This window comes from Chinchilla lanigera, unplaced genomic scaffold (assembly GCF_000276665.1).
Source record: "Chinchilla lanigera isolate Chin_1 unplaced genomic scaffold, ChiLan1.0 scaffold00002, whole genome shotgun sequence".
NCBI lineage: Eukaryota > Metazoa > Chordata > Mammalia > Rodentia > Chinchillidae > Chinchilla > Chinchilla lanigera.
In genome coordinates this window covers 31395694-31407586 of record NW_004955403.1, presented here as the reverse complement: position 1 = coordinate 31407586, position 11893 = coordinate 31395694, and the positions used below count along the sequence as shown (strand labels likewise).

At 36.4% G+C, this 11893-nt stretch overlaps 1 long non-coding RNA gene across 2 annotated transcripts in view; it reads right to left on the bottom strand.

Annotated features, from left to right (window-relative positions):
• LOC102016120 overlaps window positions 1-9648 on the bottom strand; it is a 10720-nt gene extending 1072 nt beyond the window's left edge. The window contains exons 1-2 of one of the 2 annotated variants that reach the window (XR_001233593.1): window positions 9558-9648; window positions 7840-7941 (exon numbers count right to left, since the gene is read on the bottom strand). This is a non-coding gene — a long non-coding RNA (uncharacterized LOC102016120). The remainder of the gene's footprint in view (window positions 1-7839; window positions 7942-9557) is intronic. The other variant, XR_001233594.1, reaches the window with a different exon arrangement.
• Between the last annotated feature and the right edge of the window lie 2245 nt (window positions 9649-11893).

Here is an 11893-nt window from a genome sequence, read left to right as displayed (position 1 = left end):
TCACCTTAATAGCAATTGTAGTCATTTGTCCAACACAGTCATTGAGCATTCATATTGTGCTAGCTTTTGTGTTTAGTGCTGTAAATCCATTAGGATCACAACCATAAAGATGAATAAAACCTAGACCTCAATACTAGTGTACTAAGTATTGTGGGAAGGAGAAGATATATGAGAGGCTAAATTAGTTAACCATTTCATGGAAGTATGCAAATTTTAGAATTAATATGGCTCCTAGATATTGTATTTATATTTTCTGCTTAGCTCAGGCTCCATCTTCTTGTAATCATCCTGAAAAATAACTGCAAACTTTCCAAGTATCTATTATCTCCTCCATCTCCCATGTGGAATGTAAAGTTACATTGTTTATTTAACAGTTGTGACTGGATTTAGCGGATTAGTATAATTGTGTAAATCTGATCCAGTGTTTCCCTACGGGTATGTATCACAACATGAATGTTTTGGCAGAGGTGGTAGAGTGCTACTGTTTTTAAGGAACTGTAATTCAAAAATCTTGATATACAATTGAATATGCTATTTAAAATTGTCTTTCTCACTGCAATAAACCAAATTAAAAATCTAAATTTATGTTTATCAAATATTAAGCAAATTTAACCCTAACACATAAGTATATTATGTATTTACATGTATGACTATGACAGCAACAAGGTGGAAAAATTGGTTCCACAATATTGACCTAATTGTCCTATTAAATGAATGGATTGGCTGATTACTCTCTATAAATCCCATTATTGTTTGAATTAATTTGTCTAAATACTGTAGTATGAATACAGTATTTTTATATTTTATGTTCAAAGAAGAGACATTGAAAGCCCTATTACAAGCATTCTACACATTTACATTCTATTACACTTTGTAATTTTTCTTCTGCCAGACAGATTTATGAACATCTTCTTTTCTTGTATGTGAAATAGCTGTAACCTAAATCTACTTGTTGTGTGAGATAACTTCATAGGTCATGAAAGATTAAGGGACAATTTTCATGAGAACAAGAGGGTGCAAGAATTTGAAAGGGAAGATTAAAGATGGTGGAGTAAAGACCAACAGCAAAATACATCCTCTCTGGGCCCTAGAATTGGGACTTCTGGAAAACAAATGTAGTAAAGAAAAAAGAAGTAAATTTCATTGAATCAGGAAAGAACCAACAGGAAAACTAGAAACTACAGAGAAACTGGAGATACTGAACACAGTGCAGAGAAAAGGATGAAGCAGTCTGGAACCCAGGGAGGTAACGCTGATTCTCAGGGAGGAAGACCTGTCTCCATTAACACGGGGTAAGACCAGAGAGGGTCGGCAGCTCCACGGGGCAACAGTGGACCAGACTGGCATTGCTAGCTCCAATAAGAGCCCACTGTTATTATAATTGCAAACACAATATGGAGTATTACTCTTAAAGAAAGTCCTCTGCATGACCGGCTAATGTTGGACAAGAAACAGTGTCTACCATGTATGTGAGAATTTAGTCAGGAACTGTTTTGAAAGGGAATAATTGTTTAATGTTCACCAGTGAAACAACCACACTTTAAGTTTTCTGGGGTCACTGTACCACAGTGACTGGGTGGGAGACAGACATAAGAGAGTCAAGGAGAGGGAAAGGGCTAGCCCTAGATCTCCCTACAAAGTTTTAGCTCAGTTTGGAAGAACGTGAGGGTCCCAACATCTGTGGTGAAAAGCCAGTCCAGTCTTGTGTGGGTTTTGGAGGGGGCTGCATCTGAAAGTGCTGGCATTAAGTCCAACAAAGTGCTTGACCACCCTGCTCTGCTGCCTACCTTCAGCACAGAACTCTGGTCTGTTTGCCATCCCCATCTGCCAGGATGTAGCTTAGTGGCACAATGCCGGCCTGGTAAGTGCAAGGCCCTGACTTCTATTCCTGGTACCCAAACAAAAATCAATATACAAAGATCAGAAGCATTCCTGTGCACCAAAAATGAACTCATTGGTTAAGATATTAGGAAAACAATGTCACTCACAATAGCAAGAAGGAAAAATTAAATACTCAGGAATTAATCTAACCAAGGAGGTGAAAGACCTCTAATGAAAACTATAGTAGTCTGAAAAAGGAGTTTGAAGAGGACAACAGAAAACAGAAATATATCACCTCTTCCTAGATAGATAAAACCAATACTGTGAAAATGATGGTATTTCCAAAATTGATATGCAGATTTTAATGCAATCTCAGTCAAACTACCAACAGCATTCCTCACAAAAACAGAGAAAACAATCCTAACATTCATATGGATCTGGGAGATATTCACAATAACATAGGCAATCCTGGGGAATAAGAAAAAAGCAAGAAGCATTGTATTCTCAAGCTTCAAGTTATACTACAAAGCTACAATAATAAAAACAGCATGGAACTGGCAGAAATACAGACATGTAGATCAAGAGAACAGAATAGAGTGTGCAGAAACAACCACAAGCACACTCAACTATCTAATATTTGACAATGGGGCAAAAACATATGTTGGAGGAAAGATAGTCTCTAACAAATAGTGCTGGGAAAACTGGTTACATGCAGTTTATAGAAGATTGAATCTAGATCCATATCTCTCACAATGTATGAAAATGAAATATAAATGAATAAAAGATCTAAATATTAAAACAGAAACACTATATGCTGAAAGATAAAATAGCTAAAACTCTTGAAGATATAGGTATAGGCAAGGATTTTCAGACACAACTATAATTTCATAAGAAATAACATGAAGAATCAACAAATGAGATCATATCAAATTAGAAAAATTCTGCATGGCAAAAAAAACTAACTGAGTGAGAAGACAACATACATAATAGTGAAAATTTTCACCTGCTATTCTTCAGAAAGAGGAATATTACCTAGAACATATAAAGTACTTTTAAAAAAATCCCTAGATTCCCCCCCCCATAGAAGAACTAATTAAAACATGGGCATTTCTTCTAAAATGAATAGACACTTCTGAGAAGAAGTACAAATGCCCAATGAATACTTGAAAAAAAGTTCAATATTGCTTACAGTTAGAGAAATGCAAACTAAAATGATACTCAGATTCCCTCTTACTCCAGTAAGAATAGCCATCTTGAAGAAATCAAATAATAAATGCTGGTGAAGCCAAGGGAGGAAAAGAAACCCTTCTACATTGTTGTTAGGAATGTAAACTAGTACAACGACCATAGTCATCAGTACAGAAATTCCTAAAAAAACCCTACAAATTTCCTTTAACCTAACTATAGTCCTTCTAGGTATTTTCCTGTAAGAGTTTAAAGGCATCATGTCACAACAATACATATTTACCCATGTTTACAGCAGCAGAACTCACAATACGTAAATCTCGTAAACAGACTATACGTCCATCAACAGATGAATGAACAAATATGATGTTTATACACAATTGATTACTACTTTTTCAATAAGAAAGATAAATTTGAATCATTTGTAGTTAAATAAATGTAACTTAAGACAGCAAATTTAAGTGACACCAATGAGTTATACAATCTTAAGTACTGCAAAGTATCTCTAATATAAGAAACCCAAAGTGTACATAATTTAAAGGTCAAAATAAATGACAGATAATAGAATAAAGGGAGATAGATCTTTCACAGATGGGAAGGAGACCAAGAGATGGGAGGAGAGGGGAAGGGAAAGAGGGAAGGGAAATTAAAAATAATTGAGATACGTTATGTGTAGGGACCAACTCTCCAGGACAGATGTAATCATTATGTACTGGAAATATGTACTAATAAAAAAGAAAATGAATAACAATGATTAGAAAGAGCAGAGGTAATTTTTTAAAAGTACAATCAACAGGGCACTGTAAATAGCAGTGCTGCAGAAGATGGCATGGTGCACTGTGCCATGGGAGGAGCAACAGAATAGGAAGCAATGTAGAGGAAACGGAGGAAGTGTGGCATTGAGGTTTACATGGGTTTTTCATCTGAAAGTAGGAATCACGGAGAAGGATTTTAAGACAGAGAATCATAAATCAGGAGACACAGCCCATAAGAAATCTAGTACAGCTTCAACTAAGGATATTCAAGTTCAAGAAATAAAGTTATGAAACTTATCTGGAGTTTAAGGAAGAGCACTTCGATTTTGAAGGATGGGGCAGGATTGGTACTTTTCCTCTCAGCGAATTTGAAAGGGAAATCATGGGCAACAGGGCAAAGCTGAGTTTCAGGCAAAAGAATTGGGGACTGGTATCTCCCTTAGTAAATGAAAGATGAAGGGGTTTAACTTGATAGCTTGGTAGAGTTAAGGAAGACAGAGTGGAAATGACTAAGAAATAAAGGTGAGTCAGGTAGTGGTGGCTCAAGGAAGAACTGAACTGGGTTTTCATGAAAGCTAAGGTTATTTTCTTCTTGGATGGTAAATAGCTCAAAACCTAGGAATAAGTTAAAAGGAGTGGTGGAGGGTAAGCTGAAGGACCGCTGTAACTGCAGGGAAGGGGCTATGTGAAGAATCAGCTCTTATGAAATTTACTGGGGAAGACCTTGCCGGACAAAGTCAGAACACATCATTCTTTCCTAACCTGAGATCTCATCCTAATATAAATAGTGAACGTTGAAAAGGTACCATGTTTGACATCATGGTAAGCTCTTTGAATTTACTATCTTAACAAATCTTCTTAAGAAATATTACTAAGAAAAAATCTGGTTCTTAAAAGTTAAATGACTTCTACTGACTTCTATCGCTTTATTGAAAGGAACAGTCAATGGTTAATTATTTGATCAAACTTGCATGTCTCTATTTATTTTCCTGAGAAACCACTTTGAAGATATCAATATGTAAGACAACAACCACTGTTAATTTCCTACCACTTTGTCTGTAACTCTGTATTGCGTGTATTGTTCTTCTGCTGGTTTGTAAATGGATGTCTGTTTGTTAACATGTTTTCCTTCTTTTATTCTTAAAATAAATTTTAAAAAAGTTAAATGACTTGCTTAAGATTATATGAATAGTAATGACTAGAATATACACATAGATTGGTCTTACTCCAGGGACCCAATGCTATATCACTCTATTAATATGTGATTACCTATAAGAGCACATTGAGTGAATTAAGATAATCATGTCACTCACTCCGTATAACCCTTTATTAGATTCTCCTGGCCTATTAGATAAAACCCAGCTTAGTGTCATACAAGGTCCTTCAGGGTTAGGACTTGGCTACTTGTAAAGGCTTATTACCTATAAACCCATATTCCTATCTACACATTAACCATCCAGTCTGTATGCAGCTGTGCATGCCACTGGATCTGACAAGGGGTTTCTTGAAATATCTGGCTCCAAAAAGTTGGATAAAGAATTCTGTCTCTTTGAATTTTCCAGCATAAGTCATTGCTGCTAAGAGGACCAAAACTCAGGGAAGTTTCTTAGCTGGTTACCAAACAACCAAAATCATTACACAAAATTTTCTTAAGAAAAACCTTCTCATTTCCTGTCCTAGCATTAGACATCTGCTCCAGGTTCAAGGGGTACTGTCCCCATAGCTGCTGTGTGCTCACTCAGGTTGGCAGTTGCTTTGCACATGCGACTCACTTAGGGAAAGCCAGCAGCCTCTTTCTTTGTTGAACACTGTCCTGATTACTAGAAAAGTTTAATTAGGTTGTAGATTACCAAACTAATGGATTGCAATTGCTTTCTCCTTAGCTGAATCATTGCTTTGGTACACAGAATGATCCCTAGGGTTCCCTATTCTGCCATCTTGCTTCTAAGATTGTTTTTTGAGCCACTATCCAATTTAAGTTTCTGTATTACTTTTGGGTGTTATGTCTCCTTGGTGCTATCAGGACTTTTTCTTTTATCTAGAATACTTCAAATTTGAATCTGCAGATATACCTATCAGATTGGTGCATCTAACCCTACCTACCTTTTTCTGTTAATTAAAAATTAGGTCTAAAGTGTTATTTAGGTTTAAGACAAACATTTTTGACAAGACCTTATACTCAGTTGTATCATTTGACACATAATACCAGCATGCAATGGAAAGTTTGACCCTTCTGTTAAGGTATGATCACTAGATTTCTTCCCTATAAAGGTTGATTTTTCCCTTTCCAGTTACCAAGTTCTCTGTTAATAAGTAGATACTCTGACACTTGGTATTTTGCATTTATTCTGTTCTCCAACATCCTTCAGGTTAATGGTTTTAACATGCATTGCTTGAATAAATTATTTTTACTTTGATTTAAATATCATCAGAGTGAAAAAAGTGAATACAGTAAAAATTTAGGAAGTTTTAAAAATTTGCTTCCATTTTCTTCCAGCATTCAAATATCTGTCTCAAGAAAGGCCCGTTCATTTTTGTTTGTTTAGCACTGATTAGCACAAGCCCTTGGATGACTTATGTGTTTCACCTTCATGATTTATCCACGCCAGCACTTCACATCTGTCCTTGGCAATTGCTCATCTTTCCTGCTGTTGTACACATCTTAATTCACCAAGAACACTCCACAGAACTCATTTATTTCTTCATTTACCCCTCATTTTTCTGCCTCATTGGAATAATTAGTCATTGCCTGGATAATTACATTTTTAGAGCTTTCAAATTCTATTAATCCATCTTTCTTAAGAGCGATCCTGAACACAGAATCAAATCCTATTTTTGTATGTAAGGGCTGCCTTATGGAATTACACAAAAGGCACTTTCTTCACAGCTCAGGTATGACTTACCCATTTTTTTCTCAGGATAATTTTTCATTGCCAATCCATTACTACATGTTGGTTAGAATTAATTCTAGTGTCACAGTCTCTACACGTCTAATTTCAAATCGGTGAAAATATTGACAAGATCAAACGTTGACAGGTGTTGTACTTTGAGCTAATGTGCCTTTGTCAGCTTTTTGAATGGGTAAAGTTTCTCATCACTTTTACAGATTAATTCTATGTCTGCTTTAATATCTGTTTTTCCTTTCTTTTCACTTTACTCAAATGACGTTTTTATTTTTCATCTCCCATATTCTCACTGTATTCTAGTGGATATATAATTATTGACATCCTCTAACTTCATCAGTATATTTCCCTAAGTATCTTCAATACAGTAAATACCCATCTTACAAACATTCTCACTGTGAATGTTCGCAGATACAAACAGTCCTTGTATTACGATCATTCCCAGCTTGAGAAAATTGCAGAAGTAGCTCAAATGCCTGCTGGACATTGGCACAGTTGTGCTGTTATGTGTTTACTGTACAGTGTGACAGTGTACAGTAGTACAGTCAGAAACTTACTGTATTTTTGTGTATTTTTCTATGTTTTACAGTGTAAAGTTGTGTCAAAGTTGCATAAGACAGCCTGCTGGGCTTAGGAACCAGTCTGACTTGCATATATTCTCCCAGAATGGAACGCATTTGTAAATTTACAGACAAACTACTTGTTTTTTTATCTTTTTAGAGTCTGCTTTCTTAAAGCTATGTGGTCTTTTTGAATTTAGTATTTGGTTATGGTAAGAGTAGATCTAAATAGTGATGAGATACTCTCTGCATTTTGCTGATGAGATTTTGTTAATTCTGCAATCTGATTAGAGATAACATTTGTGTAAATATTATATATATATATAATATAGGTATAGAGAGGGTGTAAAAGTGGTTAATATATTTCACTTCCAGAGTTTATCCCAAGCAAATTATTAAAGGTGCAGAAAAAAGTATTTCTCTCTTCAATGTCATTTATAAAACTGAAACAAATGCTCCATGACTAAAGAATTTATGTCTGTTTTAGACATAAGCTGCCAAAATAACTTATGCCTAATGTTAAATATAGACAAAAAGATATAAAAAAACACTTAAAATGATCTCTTTTGACATAGTGCGCTGCCTGCCCTGGGTTTCACAAGAGAGATGTCTTACCCATTTCCTGATGTATGGAAGACAATTTTCACCGAGCAGTCTATTTTCAGTTTTCCCCTAATGCTTCACCGTTGCTCTGTTTGGAGTTCTAGAAAAGAAAACCTACAGAATTAAAGGAAAATATGGACTGGTTTCATTTTTCTCATGGAGAAAATGTAAGTAAACTATTAGGAAATAGAAGGTATCAACATTGACCCTCAGCATTTTTGTGTATTCTCGATGAGCAAAATATATGCTGTGGATTTTGCCTGACAAAGCCACAAAGTGAATAAAAGCAGATAACCTTTGGGGCCACTCTAAGAAGACACCATTGCCAGGTAACTAGGGTACAGGGTGTTTCTCTAATCTTTCTCTAGATTTTCTCTGAGCTATGTAGCTGCCAGGAGGTGTCCACAGAGTTCCATGGGTTGGGGTCTGTTATTCTCCTGACGGGAGGGGACTTCCCTAACATTCTCTGCAGGTCCGTCATTCCATTAACAGGACTGTCAAAGGATACACAGGCTCTGTTTTCTCCTGTCGATGTCTCCTCTCTGTCAGTCCTGTACTGCCTGCTGCACTCCTGAGGAGAAATGATCTCTAAGTTCCTTGGTCTCCAATACTTTGTCTCCTTAGCCTTCTCAGTCACCCACTGTTACGGTCATGCCCTGGAATTTACTATTACTAATGCCTCTGACATAAATTCAACTTCAACTATCTCATTCTCTGAATCCTGCACCTTTCTTTCCCCCATTCATTTTCCCTAAATGTATAAAATGTCAACAATTTTTGACTCGTAAACCTCTCTAATTCTTTGACCCCTGACCACCACACTGCTCTCCCAGGAATCCCTCAAACCCACCCTAAATCTTACTCTCTAAATACCTTGCACCTAGATAGTGAGCATGGCTGGAGGAATACAATCACAGTTCTTAAAAAAAAAAAAATAATCACCATTATCTCAAGTGGACTCGGTGCTGCTAGGAAATACATTATATTTCACTAATTCCTTTGTTCTGCCATTATATCAGGCTATTATTCCATAATTTATCTTCCCCAGATACCTAAACTTATTTTCCAATTATTCTCAAATAACAACATTGCTCTCTATCTCCCTGAGGCAACTGAGACAATAAGAAAGGATCGCCTACCCATTCTTACCACCACACCTACTTACCTGACCTCATTATCTTCCTCCTTAAGACCAAGGTTAAGCTGTCTGTCACCTGGGGGAAGGCAACCTTTTCTTGTACCCTGTCTGCTGTTGGATGATCTAGCATCACTCTCTTGAATTCTCTTCACTGTGTTCCTGCATAACTTTTCCTAGACAACCACGTTATCACAGTTTCCATCTTGAACCTTGCCTGGACGCCACCACTGTCTACCTTCTACACCAACTGTGTTCTTAGCATCCCATCTCCTTAAAAGCGTTACCCACACTTGCATCTCTGCTTCCTGTACTCCTCTTCCTTCTTGAGCCAACCTCAACTTTAATGAGGTTTTTGTTTCTATGGCTACATTGAAACAGATTATTATCCAGTCCTCAGACAGTTTTGCCTTGCCAGTTCTGTGGTCATTTTTCCCCTTTCTGCTGCTGCTGTTCAGATTTCATTCAGCCTATAAGTAGCACTTTACATAGCTCCTGTCCTTCCTCACTTTTGTTTTCAATTTGGCTTCCAGAATATTTCTTTCTCTTCGAGGCTTGTTGAACATTTTCTTCCAGTATTTTTTGCTCTCCTCACCTTTGTAACATTTGTGGAAACCACAGGAAGTTGTTTTCTTTTTCCTCTAGCTTTCTCTACTTCCAGGGGCAACTCATCCTTCAAAGCCACATTTATACCCAAAGTCTGCTGAACTTGGATGTCACACATCTATCTTTCTAGTTGACATCCATCTGGATATTTAATGAGCTTCTTAAATTTAACATGTCCAGAATAGAACTGCTGATTTGCAAACTCTGCCACCTCGCAGATCAGGTCTACCTCCCTTCTCTGCAACTTAGGGAACAGTTCACCTTTCAGCGTCTCAAGCCAAATTCTCAATTATTTCTGACTCTTCTCACTCCTCACTGCCAGGACATCAGTAAATCCTGGCAGCTCTTCCTCTGACATATGTCTAGAAGAGTCAGACTACCATCTTACTATTTCCACTATTATGACCCGTCCCAACACACTATAGATTTTCAGTGGGACTTTTGCAGTTACTTTTCATTAGCGTGGCATCTGACTTTTCCCTCTTATGATGCATTGTTCACATACAATCATGATTCTTTTAAAATATAAGTGAGGTCTTGATACTACTCTGCAAAAGGATTTCAAGGCTCGACATCACGAGTAGCGTAAGCAGAGCCTGATCTCATTACCAGCTGGTCACCTCTTTGATCTCTTCACTCTATCTTCCTGGGCTTCTTTGCTGTAGCTGTACCTCGGGGCCTTCCAATCACACTGTGCCTCAGGACCTCTCTCTTCCCTCTCCTCCCTGCCAGACCTTGCTGTCCACCACACTCTATGAGTCCTTTCCCCCCTTAGTTTACTTTGCTTTTCTCCATCCCTTATTAACATTTGAAAAAAGTCACACTTGTTTATTTATCTCGCTCCTCACAAAAATGTAAGTTTCATAATTTATATCTCCAAAGCCTAGAAAAGTACATGGCATACAATGGTCATTCATAATACTTTCTGAATGAATGGGCACAATTCTGTAAAAGTGAGATGATTCTCTCTTCATACTCTGAAGAGAGTATATTACTGGTTTGTTTTTCTTCAGTTTATTCTAGATTCTTACCCCAGATAACAAAAACATTCTCGTCATAAATTTTTTTCTTTTTGCAATGTAGTGGCTAACTCAAGACTCAGAGAGAGTATGTGTAACTTTTTAAAGGTCAAAGAATTGTTATAACATTAGGAAAAGGTCTAAAGTAAGGATTTTCTTTAGTAAACTAAATTTATTTTGAGATTTGATATTTCTATTTAATGATACCATCTTTACATAAAGAATATAGCCCATTATGTTGGTAGACTAAATGGAAACAGACATTGCATTTATGAGAGTATAAAATTAAATGTAATGCTTATTACCTTTAAATGTAAGTGTCAGCTACCAGTTTCTTGATTTTACAAGACACTTAGAAGAGACACAGATGTTTTATTATGTATTCCAGCTAATTTCCCCTTTCTTTCTTTAGACATCATTAGCTCTTCTTGGAATTACAGCCTACATCTTGGCAAGGATGAGACAAGTGTAATAATTTCCATTGAAAGCTTTCTTACTCTTTTCCCAAGGTGAGGGAATATTGAGAACAGAGTACTAAATATTTTAAACAGTTTTTATTTTCAGGGTGATTTTCTCAAATATTACAAATGGGATGATAACTTGACATAGTTTGATGATCTGGCTTCAACATGAGATTCTGTTGTTGCTAGTTGTGTGACTTTAGAAATATTTCTTAAGCCCCAGATCCTTAATATTCTTGGTTTAAAATTTGGCAAAAATTATATCATCTCATGGCAAATTCTGAAGTTAAATGGGATAGTGATATCACTGATATCACTAGTGATAAAGATGCATAGGAGCTTTTCAGTGTTGTCATTTTAGAAAGGAGAAAGCTGAAACTCTAGGCTATAACCTCACTCTGCAGCGGGTGGAGAATTAGGTTTACTTCATGTCCTTTGCTCTGCCTCATGGCAGCCTGTTTCTGTATTATCTGTTGTTGTAAGTAGTTTTTACATTTTAATTTATTGAAAAAAATCAAAAGTGTAATATTTCATAATATATAAAAGTTGTGAAATATTCAAATTTCAGTGTCCATACAGAAAGTTTTATTAGAACACAGCTGTGTTTATTGTGGAGGTATTGTCTGTATTTTGTGGAAAACAGTGGCAGAGTTGAATAGTGATGAAAGAGGCAATATGTCCTTCATGCTAATATTTTTGCTATGGGTTCCTTTACAGAAAAAGGAACCATTGATATCATTTCATTGATAGCTATAAACCACTTACAATGACTACTTTGTACACTACCAATTAAAAAAGTATAAGATTAGGATGACCTATGCTTTTTAAGTCTCGTACCAATCTTT